Source organism: Sorex araneus, chromosome 1 (assembly GCF_027595985.1).
Source record: "Sorex araneus isolate mSorAra2 chromosome 1, mSorAra2.pri, whole genome shotgun sequence".
NCBI lineage: Eukaryota > Metazoa > Chordata > Mammalia > Eulipotyphla > Soricidae > Sorex > Sorex araneus.
This window is the reverse complement of record NC_073302.1, coordinates 72,001,480-72,020,940: the sequence shown is the minus strand read 5'-3', so window position 1 is coordinate 72,020,940 and position 19,461 is coordinate 72,001,480. Positions and strand designations below refer to the sequence as shown.

Sequence of the window (19,461 nt, the reverse complement as noted above, 5' to 3'; positions counted from 1 at the left end):
TATGAATGTGTCATGTGCACAATGAAAGGGGATTCAGCATAACACCAGCTGTGCTTGTTACATTTTTATCTTTCGCAATTTATTTTTTATTCTCTGATGCCAGGTATGCCTGGTTGTAGTGTTCACATTTTTGGTTTTGTGGTTGCTGTTGTTATTGTTTGTTTTTGTGCTATACTTGGCATTATTCGATCTTACCCCTGGCTCTGCAACGAGGAATCACTCCTGGTGGTGGTTGGAGGGACCATGTCTTGTTGGGGATCAAACTGGCCAGCATGCTACCTACTGTTCTCTCTCTCTCTCTCTCTCTCTCTCTCTCTCTCTCTCTCTCTCTCTCTCTCTCTCTCTCTCTCTCCTTCTCTCTCTTTCTCTCTCTCTCACTCTCTTTTTCCCCCATTGCATTTTTTTTAAAGCTGTGGTGCTGTGGTGCTAACTGGGGTCACTGTCTGGTGCTCACTCAGTTGTCATGGTGGTTTGCACTCCTATTCTCGATATTTACATGAATACTAACCAGGGTCAGTGTCAGTAGGGACACAGTGTTATGGCTGTGCTGACTGGGTGCTGCTGCCACACTCCCCTGTCCTCCCTAGGGGTCTCACTTCCGGGCCATGTTTTGTGCACATACACACAAACACGCACACACATATCTTCCCCACTGTGATGCTTGCCAGGGGTCACACCCCTTTGGGGGTACTTTCCCATACCTGGTGCTGGTGGTCATAGACTGCTTGTAGCGCTGGGGATCTTAGGCAGCAGGGCTGCTGGGATCATGCGTAGCACATATGGGGCCTCAGGGATTTGTACTCATGATCTCCGGCTTGCCATGCAGGCACTTTGAACCCCCACACTATTCCTTCAGACCCATTTTAATGCCTTTATTTGCTCTTACTTGATTTTTTGAAACTTAAAATCAAGAGCAAGGATTCCTCGAATAGAAGAAAGGATACTCAAAGTGACCCATTTGACAGTTCAGCGTAAATGACCTAGGTTACCCAGAGGTGCTGGTATGGCGTCTGCCCTGTGTCTCAGCCTTTTTGTTCTGCTGACAGGACATAGTGTAGTGTCTTGTTTTCTTTGCCTCTGTTATTGGCTGAAACAGGGACATATAATTTAGATGTTTAGATTTGGGACCGAAACCAGCATTCACGGTGGTGTTGGCAGAGAGAGGTCTTAGCAGTAGACCTTCCAGGGAGAGGCCAGGAGTCCCGGAGCGAGTGAGAGCGATGGGTTCTTAGTGGACTGCAAGGCAGGCAGTGCTTGGCGGGGTGTCGGTGACGACGCTGAGCAGCGCCCCCTTCCAGGATAGATAAGGTTCCTGGGTGGAAAGCAAGGAAATAGAAATGTTTAACTTTGACAACCGCTGCTCTTGCCCAAAAAGTCTTGCTTGTCTCTTTGCTCCTTCCAGTGACTCCTCGGCCCCCTGCATCCTGCATCCTGTGCCGTTCCTCGCAAGAGGCCTCCTGAGCAATTGCACATGCAGGGATGGAGTATTATTGTCCTCCACAGCCCTGGACAGCATACATCTTCCCTGGGCTGCCGTATCTCCCCACTCTCCTACCTCTCACTACCCATCAAGTGTTTCTCCCTTGGTTCTTCACCTCTCTTCCTTGACCCTAATTGGATCTTCTATTCATTCCCTTTAGAACCTTCATTTCGTCTTGACTTGAACCATCATCCTGGTTTGTTGTTGTTTGCTACTAGGGACCAAAGAAAACCAGGGCCTCAGATGTGAAGCATATGTTCTACCACTGAATTCCCTGGACGTCAGTATTATTGCTCTTATTATTGTTGTTATTATTTGCTCCTGGAAGTACTCAGGGAACCGCCTGGTGTCGGGGATCTAGGCGGAGCCCCTGTGTGCAGAGCAAGCAGTCCAGACCACTAAGCGCTCTCTGGTCCTAGCCCTCTATTTGTCTTTCCTTGCTATGGACCTGAGACCCCAAGTGGTCAAGATCACATCAACATATGCAAGGAAACTGGTGGTTAAGCTTATTTGCTCAGGAACCTTATCCACGGAGCCTTTTTCTGTTCCTTTCCTTTTTTCTTTTTTTTGCTTTTTGGACCACACCCAGCAGTACTCCAGTCTTCCTAACTATGTGCTCAGGGATCACTCTTGGCAGGGCTTGGGGGACCATATGAGGTGCTAGGGATGGAACTCAGGCCAGCTGTGTGCAAGGCAAGTGGCCTACCTGCTGTATTATCTCGCTCCAGCCCTTCTGGCCTCTTCTTGATGTGGGAGCCCTACCAGCAGAGCTGTCAGATCTCTCAGCACCTGCAACAGTACCTGAATTTGAACTCATGACCTTGTCTTTGTGGGGGAAGTGCTTTAAACCACCTGGCCCTGTTCTGGGCTCTAATCATCATCTTGTATCTTAGCAGCCAATCATCTTTCTTCACTGAGAGTCATCTCAGTGGCTCTGTTGCTGCTAAGAATTTGGGTTTGTTTAAAAACAAACATATTGACATTGACACCCACTTAGAATTTTGAACACACTTAGAGTTTGTTTCCTGGCTCCATGAGAAGAAACCTTGGTGATTTAGAAGTAGTCTACTCATTGATGAAGGAATATGCCTCTTGCATGAGCCTTTCTACACACACACACCCACATGCAAATGAGGGAATTAACAAAAGAATCTTACCTCAAAGCATAAAAACTTATAATTTTCCAAAAGCCTTTGCATCGGCGATCCAAAACATACTAAGTTTATAAAAAAAAACAAACAACTTCTCATGTCATCCCTGGTGCAGTGAAAAAACTAACTGCATAGCTTTAAAATTATTAGAACAGTCCCTCCCAGCTGAGCCCCGCAAATAAATCCCAAGCAAGGGCCAGTGCTGTAATGATGTTGTACGAGGGTGAAATGGCTTGGCAGTGAACATTCCCACGGCTGTGGACTCAAACTGGGCCTTGACACCAGAGATAAGAACAGCATATCTGCTATGGGAACCGATACTCTCAGAAGCAGGGAGGAAGCGTATGTGCATTTCAGAATGCAAGATTTGGGGGCTGGGGGTGCGACTCAAGTGGTCAAGCACAAGCCTTGTCTATGCAGAGTTCCAGGTTTGATCTACCACGAGTCCCCCACCTCTGGGTACTGGGTACTGGGACACTGCCTGTGTCCCCCAGGCACTGGGTGCCCCTGGGAGTGGTCCCAGGTCCCCAATAACGCTGGGTATTCCCCTCACAACAATAAGATTAAAATAAGGGATCAAGGAGGTAGGTCACAGGGTTGAAGATGTGATTTCTATGTGTGCCCGGGGACCCGATTTTGTTTCCAACTACTGCATGTCTTTCTCATGCCAGTCTCTGTGACCCTGCTGGCCCTAGCGAAGCTGTAGGGTAGTGTGGGAATGTCTCCTGTTAGAGATCAATAAAACTAGAACATAAGACCTGAGTAGAATAAACAGAGTTGGTTGGAAATTAGAGGACAGTAAGAGAAAGTCGAGCTAGATTATGGAACAAGCTGGAACTCAGTTTTTGTTTGCTGGAAGTGAGCAGTTATTATGAGCATGACTATGGATGTCAGAGAATGCTAGATTTGGAAACTAGAAAAATGGAGAATTTGAAAGTGGAAGCATCCAGTAAGATGGTGGCAGGAGTAACTGTGTTTCTGTTGAGTACCACCTGTATTTCAGATGCAGGATGTCAGCGTTCTGTTCTGACAGCAAACTTAGGGGTAGATGATATGATTCCCTTTTTATCTCAAACAGTTGAATGTCAGTGAAATATAACTTGTCAAGATTTTGCAGAGTGCCTGAGCCAGGATTCAAGCTCCAGCTCATCTGTCGAACTTCCAAGCACAACAAGAAAGGAGAAACTGATAATCAGTCCTTGACTTAGCTAGCAGTCAGGAAAAGGCAAGATCCAAGATTTAGGGGAGTGGGAGAGTCTGAAAGCAATTGTTCTGGGGCAGGGAGGGTGTGGAGAGTGCTCAGCAGAGAGGGGCCAGAGAATCTGGAGGTAGTGCAGCAGAGGACGAATAGACAGAGCTAGAGAGCATTCACTGCAGGTGGTGATGGGCTCATCTTGGGAATGCAAATGATGAAGAGAATTGCCAACAAAGCAGTCCTGAGCTTTTAATTCCAGGTGCTTCCATTCACAGGGAAAATCTCTAGAGCCACTATTCTTAGGGGAAAAGTCAACCAGTTTCTTACTCAGCTAATATATATTCAAAACATAAGTTGACGGGGACTCAGACCATGGAGCACATTTGGGAGGGTGAGTTCACCCAGGCACCACCACCACCACCATAACTACATCAAATGGATGGTTTTTGTGAGCTGACTGCATGTCTTGGCTGATACAGGAAGACATTGATAAGGGAGTGAAAGGCTGTGAGGCGCTAGTTCTTTTCTTAGAAGTGATAGTGAGTGACTCCAAGGCCATGCTGCTAAGCAGACTGTTTTCATGATATCTTAAAAGATCCTCCCTACCCCCCTTTTTTTTCCAGTAGGGAAAGGACTTTACTGTATGCTGGTATCTGAATGGCACAACTTCTCCATGAGTGATTTCCCTCCCCTGGTGCTCTCACATTTAGAAAGCAGCCTTGCTCCATCACCCCGACCTCAACAAGGCTCCTTTTTCCCTTTCAGAATGCTTGTCATCATACTGGATGGGCCGCTGACCTATTGAATTGCTTCCGTCTTTCCACCACATTAGGAAGTTGTCCGTGCTGCTGAGATATTTGTTGTGGTCATTTGGGGCCTTACGTCATTGAGGTAAGGTATACTCTTTTTTTCCCCCCGCCCTTCTGTATAACTCTCATGAAGTTGTCATGTTTGTCTCCTTTCACTTAGCTTTTTAGAGGACATTAATCCATTCTCCTCATCTGAATTTTATGCTCCAGTAATCCCTTCAGAGTGCTCTTACTCTGCAAATGTATAAGACTGCAGAGAAGTCTTTTAAAGGATGAAATACAAGCATGCTGTTTGACACTGAAGAATAAAGGTGAAAATGTATTACTCTCCAGTTAAATCAGTAAAAGCTGAAAACCCTATTTCATAAATGCAGTATGCATAGACAGGATTATACTGGAGAAATTTCATAGATTGAAAGAAATATTAGTAAGCCTATCTTAAAAAAGTGGAGATACTTTAGTATTGCTTGCTATATTCAAGTAAAGAAACTGTGGAAAATAGCAAGAATTTATTTTTATTTTTTTTTTATTTTTATTTTTTGATGAATCACCATGAGATACAGTTACAGACTTACAAACTTTCATGATTAAGTTTCCGTTGCACAATGATCGAGTACCCATCCCTCCACCAGTGCCCATTCTCTACCACCAAAGTTCCCAGTATCCACCCCCACCCCCACCCGATCCCATTCCCCCCCCACCACCACCACCTCTGTGGCAGGCACATTCCCTTTTACTCTCTCTCTCCTTTTGGGTGTTATGATGTGTGATACGGGTATTAAGTGGCCATCATGTTTGGTCTATAGTTTACTTTTAGCATGCAGCTTCCATCCTGAGCGAGCCCTCCAAGAACCCTTTACTTGGTGGTCCCTTCTCTATCTTCTCTACCTGAGCTGCCTTTTCCTCCAGCATGTGAGGCCAGCTTCCAAACCGTGGGGCAGTCTTCCTGGTTCTTTTCTCTACTAACCTTGGGTGTTAGTCTCCCATTATATTACTTTATATTCCACAAATGAGTACAGTTTTTCTATGTCTGCCTCTCTCTTTCTGACTCATTTCACTTAGTATGATATTCTCCATGTCGATCCACTTATATGTAAATTTCATGCCTTCATCTTTTCTAACAGCTGCATAGTATTCCATTGTGCAGATGTACCAGAGTTTCTTTAACCAGTCATCTGTTCTTGGGCACTCGAGTTTTTTCCAGGTTTTGGCTATTGTAAACATACAAGTGCTGCAAGAAACACACAAATGCAGATGTCATTTCTACTACACTTTTTTGATTTCCGGGATATATTCCCAGAAGTGGTATTGCTGGGTCAAATGGGAGCTCAATTTCTAATTTTTTGAGAAACATCCATACTGTTTTCCAAAAAGTCTGAGCTAGTTGGCATTCCCACCAGCAGTGAAGGAGAGTCTCTTTCTCCCCACATCTGTGCCAACACTGGTTGCTTTTGTTCTTTGGTATGTGGGCCAGTCTCTGTGGTATGAGATGATATCTCATTGTTGTTTTGATCTGTATGTCCTTGATGATTAGTGATGAAGAGCATATTTTCATGTGCCATTCTGCCATTCAGATTTCTTTGTGAAAGTTTCTTCTCATTTCACCTCCCTATTTTTTGATGGATTGGATGTTTTCTTGTATATCCTTGATATTAACCCATTATCAGATGGGTATTGGGTGAATATCCTTTCCCATTCTGTAGACTGTCTTTGTAGACCTGTTTCTTTTGAGGTACAGACGCTACTTGGTTTAAGATAGTCCCATTTGTTTATCTCTGTTTTCACTTGCTTGGTCAGTGGTGTGTCATCTTTGAAGATACCCTTAGCTTCAATGTCGTGGAGAGTTTTTACTACCTTTTCTTCAATGTACCTTTTGGATTCTGGTCTGATGTTGAGGTCTTTAATCCATTTTGATCTGTCTTTTGTACATGGTATTAGGTAGAGGTATGAGCCCACTTTTTTACATGTGAAGTGGAGCAAGGATAGCCTCTTTAACAAATTGTGCTGGCAGAACTGGACAGCTACATGCAAGGAATTTTTTTTAAATGTTAGGAAAAAGATATAGTACTGTATAGTATAGAGCTTGCCCTGCATACAGCTGACCTTGGTTTGATTCTTGGCACCCTGTGACCTCTGAGCACAGAACCAGGAGTAAGTCCTGAGCACCACTGGGTATGTCCCCAAAACAAAAAATCTATTATTATACTCAGAGATTAATGTGTTAAATTTTACTGCAGTATTTTAAATACTTTATTGCAACTATTTACAATGTTACAATGAGATACTTTTCATAAGTTACCTCCCTGTATTTTTGTGAATAAATAACATCACACGCTTGCTCCACACCAGATTCTGTACTATGCTCTTGATATACATTAATCCATTAATTTTCATAAACCATTGGGAATCATACTTTTTTTTAAATTCCTTTTTGTACTCAGAGGATTGAAGCAGGGTTTAAACTTCTTCCTCCCAAAACTCCTTTTCACCTGAGGTACTTGTGTGCATCCCAGATGTATAAAATAGGTATACGAACCAAACATTTACTGGTGCTAAGTTGTACAGTCATTCTAAAATAAAACTTCTTGTGACCCCCGTGTTCCGTTATGTGGCACACTGTTTAAGAGCCAAGGATAAAAATGGCAAAGCTTGGGCTACCACAGCTAGGGAACCGGTTGAGAACTGGAGCCAATCTACTACGAAAAACCTCAGCCAGTGATTTTGTTGTCTTTTCTCTCACAAAATGCACATTCCTATTTTCTACAGCATCATTTAATGATTTTAAATTTATTTTTTCTGAGGTCACATTGGCTTCTAAGCGTGTGATTTATTAGGGTAAAATGTTGTCAGATCACCTCCATCACTGAAGCCAGTATCCCTCCAACACAGCATGTGGAACACTTTCAGCCTGCTGCCCACTCCCCTTAATTCTGAGGGCTGACCTCAATTCTCTGGTCAACATCTAAAATTTTATTTCACCGACCATTGTTTAGTTTCCTTAAGTGCCATCTAGGAGTGAGATCCCTTGGTATTTTTGTATTTCTCGTGTAACTTACTTTGCTTTGCAGGATCCCTTCCAGTTGCATCCATATTGTAATATAAGACAACGTGTCATATAAGGTTTAATCTTTGCTAGGCCGAGTTGAGTCCGTTATGCGAGTATGGCATCACTTCCTTTCACACCCGTGTCCATGGGCATTTGGACTGTTTCCAAGTCTTGGCTATTGTAAATAGTGCTGCAACATAAGAGTTGCATATTTCTTTTCAATTTTATGTTTTTGCGTTCTTTGGATATACAAAAATTCCTAGCGGTGGAATTGCTGGGTTATATGCTAGTTCTGTTTTTTTGAGTGGGGGTGTTGGGGAAATCTCCCAAGTAGTGCTCAGGGGCCCCAGAGCCACTCCTGGTACTACACAGCCAGTTGGACTGGGTGATTTGGTGCTCAGGCCCGGGATGCAGTGCTGATTGGACTCTGTGGGGCCAGGGACCACTGGGGTCAACAGTGATGCTCAGAGGCCTCTTGGGCTATGTCCTGTGATGCTAGGGTTCAAACCATTGGGCTACCTCCTTGGTTGCGCCATTTTTTAAATTTTTTGAAAAGTCTCTAGACTGTTTTTCAAATAAATGGGTTCAATTTATATTCCCACCAACAGCAAACAAGGGTTCCTTTTTCTCCACATTCCTGCCAGCATGTGTGATCCCTATTATCACGGAGAGCTGTGCCTCCTGGCCAGAATCTCTCTCCATCCTATACCCCAGCTTGCCTCTAAAGGACAGAGGGTGAGAGCATGGGCTCGGGAGCTAGATGTTCGGGTACAGTCATAGCCCAACTTAGTTTTCCCTTTAGTAAAATAGAAGTGATGACAGAACCTCTCGTTGGGGACTACTAGGTGATCTTTAATAGGAAGGACTTCAGAGCAGGGCCCGGCTCTTGGTACAGACTCAAAAGTTGTTGACTATTGCTATTGTCTTTCAGAGACAGATGCTCATGGAATCTTAAAAAATAAAGCTTATATTTGTTTTGAGTGGAATACGATTATTATCGTACTAGTGATGCTTGGTAGAAATGGAGACGCTGACATTTCAGTATTGTTAGTGTCAACACTGCACCCACCCAGAGGTCACAGCGAGCCATCCCTGCCTCAGTTGACCCGAGGTCAGGAATAATGAGGAGAGAGTAATAACAGGAATAACTGGAATGTTCACAGAGCACTTTCACACGCATTATCCCGCTTTGTCCTCACAGCATCACTGAGGGAGGCGGAAGGTATCATTAGCCTCATTTTACAGGCCGGGCAGCCCATGGATTGACAGGAAGCAAGTGACTTGTTTGCTGAAGGGTGGGGATCGGTCAGAGGCAGAGTTGGGGTGTTTCCTGGCTGCAAATCTTGGTCCTTGATACTTTGTGACATAGTAGTTACAAATGCTCCAGAGGTGCAGTTCTGCATGCCTAGGTCTAGAAGCACACGGGGGAAGGAAAGAACAAAGCGTGTATGATCCGGAAGAAGCAACGGAGATGAGAACTGGAGATAGGGAATGAGGACATTGGGCTTGAGGCCATCCATGCAGGAGCCCCAGGCTCTGTCCCTGGTTTGGCTGGACCCTTGGACACTGTCGGGAGAGACTGCCAAGCACTCCCCAGCTGGTGATGCCTGAGCAATGCTGAGTCTGTCTGCCCACCATCAACCCTAGCGACTGCTCCAAGTTCAAAAATAAAATTAAATTGCTTGGAAGACTGAGCCAGTTCACAATTTCATGATGAGATATGGGATGGGAATCTCATTTCCTCTTCTGAACATCCAATGATAGAATTGGGGGGAAAAAAAGCCCCAGAATTTTAGAGGTTTTTTTATTTTGGGGGGGAGCTGGGGGGGAATGAATATTGAGCATGTGCTTATGAGTCATTTTTATTTCTTCTTTTGTGAATTCTGTTCCTGCCCTTTGTCCATTGCCCTGAAGAAGAGATGTTTTTGATGTTTTTGATGTTATTGATTTCTAGGTGTTTTTGTTATAAAATACTTCCTTTTTTTTTTTTTTACTTTTTGGAATAACACCCGGTGATGCACAGGGGTTATTCCTGGTTCATACACTCAGGAATTACCCTGGCAGTACTTGGGGAACCATATGGGATGCTGGGAATCGAATCTGTGTCGGCCACATGCAAGGCAAACACCCTACCTGCTGTGCTATTGCTCCAGCCCCATAAAATATCTTTTATGAAAAAAATAAAATTTTATACCCGTTGCCATTCACTACTTAGAGTGTTTTAAACAGTAAACAGCTATTTCATTTGGGTGGGGGCAGTGAGTCTTTTTCACTTGGTTTCCAGTTAGACTGGGCTGCAAGAATCAGCATTGTGTTTCTGCAGTCTGCTGTCCACAGAACTGTGTGCGCTTTGTCAGGTAACCCTCTTGGCACACCCCTGCTCCAGCCTAGCATGGCATTCTTCTCTCCCTCGCCTGCAAGGCCCAGCATGATCTAGCTTGGCCTGCACTCCACCCTCATCTCTCACACTTGGTCTCGCACACTGTGTTCCAAACCAGCTGGCTGCCTTCCAATTCCAGGGATATGCCAAACTCTTTCCTGCCCCCAGGAATCTGCAGGTACTGTTCCTTTGCCTGGAACATATGCAGGTGCATGTGCATGCAATACGCGTGCGCACACAAAACACACACACACACACAGAGACACACACACACTTGTGACTGATGCCTTATTCAGAGACTTTTGTAGTGGGAGCTCTGGAAGAGAACTTCCCCTTTCCTGTCTTGTGTCCCTAGGCAAGTGACTCCGCCTTTCTCACCAGTAACATTGAAATCATCATCCTGGTATTACGTGCTTTGGGGTTGTTGGGAGGGTGACATGGATTAATTTTTATAATGCGCTAAGAGAAGTGCCCGGTACCCAGAAGTACAAATCAGGTCACCATTTCCATTGTCATCTTTCAGGCTTCCCCTTCAATTTCACCTCAGACAAGCCTGTGGCCCAGCTCATTCCCTCTTACTTGCTCTCTCTCCTAATCCTTATTTTTTCCCTGTGGCTGTGATAATTTAACTGACATGTGATAATTTAGTTCAGTTTTCCTACCCCCCAGGGCCTAGGATTCCCTAAGAACCAGGTGCTGAGTCTATCATCCCCAACAAGCTCTCCATTGCTAAGCAGAGTAATTGTAGAATGAACAAATGAATAACTAAATAGTATCGTCTCAAAGCGCAAGATTGCCTGGAAATGCACAGATTTCCTTACTGTAGTTTTGTTTTTGATTTTTCCTAACATTTCAGATATGAAACTTAGAGCAATGATGAGTGAAAACCTTTTTCATAAAGCAGTAGTCAAATGTGACTTTTGTAATTTTCTTAGAAAACACTCCAACCCAAATCACAGGCTAAGGGACTCTGAGGTTGTTTTAATTCTTTCGTGTATTTTTCTCCTCTGGGAGAATCCTTGATGCAGAAAATAAAAGACCAAAAATGTTCAGTGATGTGAGTTATGTTCCCAGTGAGTGTGTTGGCCCTTTACCAGGGGGGATGTTTCTGGAATCACCCACCATGGCCTTGCTTCTAGGAGTAGCAAAAACATCATGGCAAACTACCCGTGGCGTATTCGATATGCCAAATACAGTAACAACAAGTCTCACAGTGGAGACATTACTGGTGCCCACTCGAGCAAATCGATGAACAGTGGAATGGCAATGACATTGCTACACGTTCAACACTGGGCCATCCATAGTTTGTGCAAACCACCAGACGTAATTTTCCAGAACTTGGAACATCGGGGACTCTATAGACCCCAACAGTGACTTCTGTCTCACTACAGAGGAGGAAGCGGAGTGTTAGGAAGGAAGCCAATGGAGTGGGAGAAGAGAAAAATTCTTCCAAGTTCTTGAGGATGAGCATTTGCATTTTGATTTTTTTGTTTTGGGGGTCATACCTATGATGCGCAGGGAGTAGTCCTCGCTCTGTGCTCAGGAAGCACTTCTGGCGGTGCTTAGGGGACCATAATAGAATGCCGGGGATCAAATCAGGGGCTGACTGTGTGCAAGGCAAGTACCCTACACATTGTACTTTCACTCCAGCCCCAGGGATGAACATTTAATAAATGTGTTTTTACTAGATTATAACCAGTCTTTGATTTCTGGGGAAACAGAAGGGCAGGTGGGGTGCTATCAGGGTAGAATCTTTTTCATAACTTTGTCTCTAGTCATTCCTTTCTACTTTTTGTTTTCTCTCATGAAAATTGAAGATAAATTTGGGGTGGAGTGGGGTGGAGTGCGGTGACTCACTGGGCCATGCCCTTCACACTGGCATTAGGAAGGAAGCGCACAGCCGACTGCCCTGGGTTCTGATCTATAGCCCTGCAGTCCAGAGAACCCAGAGGGTTTCTGTAAGTGATGGGGGTCTCTGGGCTTATGCAGAATTGCTCCTGACTGAGATTTTTACAGTGCTCGCCTTCATACACTAGAGAGGCAAGTTTCATTGCTTAAGGGGACAATTTATGACAATGGGCTTATCTCCTTGTTTTAGCTCTTTATGTTTTTTTTCCTGCCTCTGAATAAAATGTGAAGTCACAAAGCAATTAAATAGTAGTGTAGTTTTCAAACCAGAGGTGGGGAAAGGCTAACCAGGGGGAAAGGCTAACATGATTGACAGAGGCTGGCTGGAGATTTACATTGAGAATAACTCGTTCTTCAAAACTTTCTTCATTTTCTTGTGGGCATTATGGGGTAAATCATACCCTAGGAGGATGGATGATTAAAAATATAGGACTTATGATTTCTTTCTGACTTTGTAAGTCTCTAAATCCTCCCTAACAGAGAGTTCTTATTTCAAGAACTTATGATGGAATGATGGAAACTTGCTCTGCCAACCTTTGAAATGAAGCAGAAAGACTCTGAAATCTTAACTTGTTAATAAGCTTGGGCTTATTTTTATTTTATGAAGGCTATAAGATTCAATAAAATTAAATAGAGAATTCATGAGTGTTTTTCTTCTATCCCTTAACCCACATACGCAAGCATATAATGTTTTGGATGTTTAAGAATATTGAACAAGGCTTTAATTTAATTTCTAGAATTTGAAATTTTTCACTGATAGTTTTTAAGATAATATTTAAAATGAGAAAGCTGAGCATGAAAGCTGATTTGGATTTAAGAGTCCCTTTTCCTTCTCTAGTATTTATGTATATATTTTTTCATTTAGCCCCTTTGTATTGATGATTTTCTTATTCAAATCAAGAGAATCTTTAAAAAGATATAATGTATCATTGTTGTCACTTGTTCTTATTATAGAAATAGTTTGTTTTTTAGGAAGTTTCACAAGGCTGTCCCTTGATTTGAAATTCTCTCATTTGTTTTCTAATGATTACATTGAAATGCCCAAGCAAACAGCTAAAAAGCAATTATTGGTACCTGGTGGGTGGATTGTCTAAGAATTAATATAGCCAAAAAATTAAGTCGCTCAAAGCATTGAAGTTCTGTTGCCATAAAGGAGACGATAGAAATGCCATGGAGGAAGCACAAATACAACCACACACAAAGAACTTGAGCCTGGAGAGAAAACAAACTGTAAATTCCTTTGACTCGGTTTACACTTTTGGTAGGCTACTTGTGAGAGTATCTGTGCTTAGAAAAATACAAGTGTTCATTTCTAAGATTGGTGAAATTGTGCTGGGGAGAGGTTAGAGCAAGTCAGGAAATCTTTCCAACTCCCTACCCAGACGCTCTGCACCTGCCGAGGGGTCAGCCCTGGTCCAGCTTCCTTGCCTGAGTGAGGTGTCTCTGCTGTGGACAGAGTTTGGCTGGCGCAGAGACTGCGGCGGGCCAGGGCTGCCCTCCCAGCCTCATGCTAAGCAGACACAGGTGTTTCTCAAACAGGGATCATGTTGCTGCCCTGTAGTCAGGGCTGACTAGTGACTGCCCTTGGTTTTGATTATGTTTCATTTACCCCGGGGACAGTCTTTTATCTAGAATGTTCCACAGAGAGGCATCTGGATGCAAAAGATGCCAATCTCTGCAGGTACCACCCTCACTGCTTCATGATAAAGTGATTAATTGGGGGACTGGGTGTTCTGGTTTGAACTGCATGTTATTTTTTAAATTGCATTTATTTTTTAATGAGATGAAATTCATGTTAGTAACCCAAAAATGAACAAATTAGAATTGGACAGTTTTATGGCGTTTAACAAGCAGCACGCAGGTGGTGTATCTATAAAGTGAAGTCCCAGCAGATTTTCTGTTGCCAAAAGGAAGCCCCACGGCCATTCCTCCTCCGAGAGCCCCTGTTTTCAGTCTGTTTCTCTTCAAATTTCCTGATTCTGGGAAGTTCATGTAAATTGGATTAGACAATATGTACCCATCTATATCTGGCCTTTTAATTCTTGGCATGTTTTTAAGGTTTTTATACATGTGACATCTGTCAACCATTCTATGGCTGACAAACACTTGATTGTATGGATACACAATTTGTTTATCCACTTGTCTTTGATGGTGTTTTCCCCTTTAGTGACTGGGAATAATAGCACTGCTGTGTGGATGGAGATGCAGTTTTCAGTTCTTTAGGGTATGACCCTGAAAGAGCCTCCACTGCGGCACCATTGGGTAGGACAAGTAAAGAGAGGCTTCTAAAATCTCAGGGCTAGGACGAATGGAGACGCTACTGAGACTGCTCGAAAAATTCGACAATCAATGGGATGATGATAATGATAATGATGGGGTATGTAAGACAGGTAAAGTTGCTAACTTATATGGTAATTTTATTTAACCTTTAGGTAAAGAAATTTAATAAAGAAATAAAGAAACTGCCAAGATATTTTTCACAGCAGCTGAACCCTTCAAAGTCCCACCACCAGCATTGCATGATGGTTCTAGTTTCTCTACATTTTTTTTTCTTTAAGAAAAACTGCAGCCATTCCTGGGGCCAGGGAGATAGTACAGTGGGCAGGGTGCTTGCCTTGCATGTGGCTTACCCAGATTCAGTCTCCCCACCCTGTATGGTCCCCTGTGCCCCACCAGGAGTGATCCCTGAGTGGAAAGCCAGGGGTAAGCCCTAGCATAATCAGGTGTGGTCCCTAAACAGAAAAAGAAGAGTGCTATTAAGACTGGAATGATAGTACAGGGGTTAAGGTACTAGCCTTGCATTCCACCAACCCCAGTTTGAATCCCTGGCATCATATATGATCCCCCAAGCTCCACCAGGAGTGATCCCTAAGCACAGAGCCAAGAATAAACCCTGAGCACCACCAAGTGTGGCCTCAAAACTAAAACAAAATACAGCCAGTTTTCTGAGTATGAAGCAGTGTTTTCTTGGAATGAAGATACCCTTATGCTTTCTTCTAAATTTTTTTTGCTTTTATTTCATATTTGGTATCTTATGAGTTAATTTTTTGAAATGGCATGAAGTAGGAAATTTAAAATCCAGTTCTGACACCACCATTAAAGATATGATCTCTCTCCATTAAATGGTCTTTTCACTCTTTTAAAAAAAATTGAGTTGATCATCTCTGTTAAGACCCTGGGTCTCTGTATATTCCTATGCTTCCTTTTATTTAGGTCTTTAAATTTTGTTTTATTTTGATTTGTTTGTTTGGAAGGCACACCTGACTGTGCTCCGGGCTTATTCCTGGCTCTGCACCCAGGGATCATTCCTGGTGGGGTTTGGGGAATCATATGGGGTACTGGGAATCTAAATGCGTTTGCTGCATGACAAGTGCCCAACCACTACTATTTCTCCAGTCCCAGTCTTAACTTTTAGGACTATTTTACAGTTTTCAATGTGCATACTTGTTGCTTCCTCCATTAAATTTATTTCTGAGTAATTGGATTATAATTGTAAATGTAATTTTTTTTTATCGCCCGTACAGCAGAGCCTGGAAAGCTACCCGTGGCGTATTCGATATGCCAAAAACAGTAACAACAAGTCTCACAATGGAGACGTTACTGGTGCTGCTAGAGCAAATCGATGAGCAATGGGATGACAGTGATATTTTTATTTGCTTTCCAGATTTTCCCAATTGTATAGAAACACAGCTGCCTATCTTAATTTTAATTTTTTTAAGTAAAAAGTAATCTCTGCTGGTTATTTTTAAAATAAAGTAAGAAAACCTTTAAATATTTCTTAGCCTTGTCCTTTTAAGTTTGATTTATATCTTTTTTTAATAAAAGATTTTATTTTATTGAATCACCATGTGGAAAATTACGATGCTTTCAGGTTTAAGTCTCAGTTATACAATGCTGAAACAACCATCCTTTCACCAGTGTCCATATTCCACCACCAAAAAAAAATCAAACCCAGTATACACCTCCCATCCTGCCCCCCCTTCCCCCATAACTGATAAATTTCACTTTACTTACTCTTTACTTTGGTTACATTCAATATTTCAACAAAAACCTCACTATTATTGTTAGGAGTTCCCCACTAGAGTCAGACCTGTTTTGAAGAGATATGAGGTCGCTACTGCGGCCTTGTGGTTTTGGATTTCTGTACTTTAGTAACTAAGTCCAGGGAGATTTCTTCCAGATATTGGGTCACTGCAAGCTTGTAACTCTCATCTGTGGTCGTCATAATATGGCGGTCGCCACGCCCTTCACTCCGGGCAAGGAAGAGGCAAGAGAGAGAAATACCTTTTCCCTCCTGGGCAGGCATGGGGCCGCGGCTTAGTTCTCAGTCTGGAGACATTCTGCAAGGAGCCGCCCATGCCGAAAGTAGTTTAGCTGGCCTCTGGAGTCATGCTTGTGCAGCTGCGGAGGGTTCGCACACGTGTGGCCCCCGGGATCACGTCTCGCCAGTTTGATTTATCTTTCCACATATTTTCTCTGCACTGTGGCACTGTAGCACTGTTGTCCTGTTGTTCATCAATTTGCTCGACCGGGCACCAGTAACTTCTCCATTGTCAGACTTGTTACTGTTTTTGGCATATCGAATATACCACGAGTAGCTTGCCAGGTTCTGCCATGTGGGCGAGATACTCTCGGTAGCTTGCTGGACTGTCTGAGAGGGCAGAGGAATTGAACCAGGGTCGGCCTTGTGCAAGACAAACACCTTACCTGCTTTATTTGCTTTTTTATTTAAATATTGATTTCATTTTAAAGATTTTGTCCGTTCTTTTAGATCCAGATTTATCTTATACCTCTTATGCTATGTACTACCCTGTTATACAAAGATTTTTCTTTTAATGAGAATATAGTTTATGTTTCCAGGTGTTTTTATAAGCAGTGTAACAATTGTGTGCCTATGCTAATGTATTCTCTATACTCATGTGAGTATGTATTCAAGATATACATTCTTAAGATTCTAGAAGTAGAAATGGTGAGACAAAGGAAAATACTCCATTTAGGGGGACAGTAAGATCTTGTGACTTCTTTCTCTGCAGTATCAGGAATTGGACTCAGGCCCTAACATACTAGGCAAGGGCTCTGCAGCTGGGCTGCATCCCTGACCTCTCTTTGTGTGAATTTTTTTTCCCAAGTGCCTATTCATCATGGTTATGGATGCTATCCACTGTTACCTAAAAACACTAGTGACTAATTGAGACGCTTGGAGAAAAGAAGGGTGTGTCAAATCCTTTTTAGTTCCATACAAAATGGATACATATATATTAATCAAAAATAGAATGCAAATAATAAAATCCTTTCAGGTATGCGTATGAGCTGTGTAAATAGGGTGATTTTAAAACGCATTGTTAATCCAACCTAATATTGTTAGGTGAGGCGGCAGCTGCAAGCAGGCGTGTGTCTCTGGGGCTTTTCGTTCTCTTTTCCGGGGTACACTCCACCCAACTCCTAATATATCTTTCATTATCTCCCCCACTCCCACCCCTTGTTGGCAGTCACTCTTTAATGGCTTTGGATTTTATGCCAAAAGATCTTATGCTTGTTGAAAGAGTCTGTGAACACCCAATGTTCTCTTCTCGGCACCATCCAAGAAAGACCTGTTTGAGTCTTGGATTGCTCATAGAGTCTAAAGTTGAAATGCTTTGTTTTGTTCAGGGCCAAATGAAATGTTTAGCCGAACCGTAGAAGGCAGAGCTTATTTATTCTGAAGGGAAGTCTGTGTGACACTCTGTACCTGAGTTCTGCCACTCACACCTCTCCATGCTTCCCAGAGTTCAGGAAGTAAACTGGAGGAAGTTTTATTAAAATGCTCCAGGGAAACAAAGCCATCTGGAGCTAAAGAAAAGGGAAAGCCACAATTTATTTCCTCCTGTACCCTCTCTTAAAATAGCTTTTGATTTGGAAATAATTTTAGATTTCGAGAAAACTTGCAGAGGTATTCCAGAGTTTACATATACCCTTCAGCCTGCATTCTCCAGCATTCTCTACGATTAACATCTTGCAGAACCATAGTATAATCTTGAGGGCCAGGAAATTTACAATGGGAAAATGCTTTTAGCTAAACTTCAGACTTTATTAGCATTCCATCTAGTTTTCCACCTATGTTCTCTTTTCTGGACTGGAACGATAGCACAGTGAGTAGGGCGTTTGCCTTGCACGCGGTCGACCCGGGTTCGATTCCTCTGCTCCTGTTGGAAAGCCCGGCAAGGTACTGAGAGTATCCCGTCTGCACGGCAGAGCCTGGCAAGGTACCCGTGGCGTATTCCATATGCCAAAAATAGTAACAACAAGTCTGACAATGGAGATGTTACTGTTGCCCGCTCGAGCAAATCAATGAACAACAGGAGGACAGTGCTACAGTGCTACAGTCATCTTTTCCAGATCCACATTGCATTTAATTGTGTCTCAGACTCCTGCAGTTGTTGACAGTTCCTCCATCTTCCCTAGTCATCCAATATCTTGATGCTTGGAACAAAATTAGTCAATTATTTTGTTGAATGGCTAGGAATTTGGGTCTTTGTGGTATGTTCTAATGCTATTTTGAGGTTATGTACTTTTGAGAACACCACAAAAGTGATTATGTGTCCTTTTTATTGAGCCATTGTTTTGTGTTGGTTAATTTTTTTTATTAATGTCAATGCACTAACTTTGCTCACTTAAGTCAAGTATTAACTCCTGCATTTTCCTACCATAAAGTGACTACTAATGCATTTTACTGCATACTTGTGGCAGATTGTATGCTTTATTTATTTATTTTTCACAAAAAAAAAATGTGTGTGTGTGTTGGGAGGTGGAGGGGGACTTGACCATTTGCATGAAGTTTTTAATTTTTTTAAATGTTACGATATTACTTAAAATGATGCAAATTTATACAGCGAAATACATTGTCCCTTGTATTTAATCTCCTTCCTCAAGCTTTCACCCTAATTTTGTTATATTATTTAGTTAAAGCAAGTATTTATTAAAAAGTTAAAGGCGGAAAGTGAAGCAAGCAAACACCCAGCTGGGAAGAAAGTCTTTAAGGAAAATAGAAAATATTGAAGACACTACCGTAAGCACAAGGAATCGGGGTGGGGTTCAAGGGGGAACAGGTTTCACCCACTAATTTTGTCATCCATTAAGAACTCTTGCCTTCAGTAGTTATTTCCATATTATTTCCTGATAGTGATCTTATAGCTCCTTCATTCTTTGTATGCTTACCTAATGGAATTTCATTGTAGGGAAGAGCAGTCTATCTGCTTAGTATGGACTCAAGGACTCAAAGATTGTTATTTTACCCATGTGTTAATATCTAATACTCCCGATAATCAGTGTATTGTTCAAATTATAGCAGCTTTAGCTATTGGGCATTCCTTCTGATTAACCCCATTGTTGTTTGGAAAGCCTGTCCTTCCTCTGAAGCGCCTCCAGCTGTTTCAGATTTATCTTACATTTTCTTTGGAAATCAATCACTTTTAGCCCTGCATCAATAATAATTATTATTTTTTTAAGGAACCTA

The 19,461-nt window shown here is 42.5% G+C and overlaps 1 protein-coding gene across 3 annotated transcripts in view; it reads left to right on the top strand.

The window, feature by feature from the left end:
• The window catches only part of KANK1 (KN motif and ankyrin repeat domains 1), a 229,613-nt gene that overhangs the window by 73,772 nt on the left and 136,380 nt on the right, over positions 1-19,461 (top strand). For all 3 annotated transcript variants that reach the window (XM_055118415.1, XM_055118412.1, XM_055118410.1), the window contains exon 3: positions 4,592-4,717. The gene's annotated coding sequence lies outside the window, so the exon portion shown is untranslated. The remainder of the gene's footprint in view (positions 1-4,591; positions 4,718-19,461) is intronic.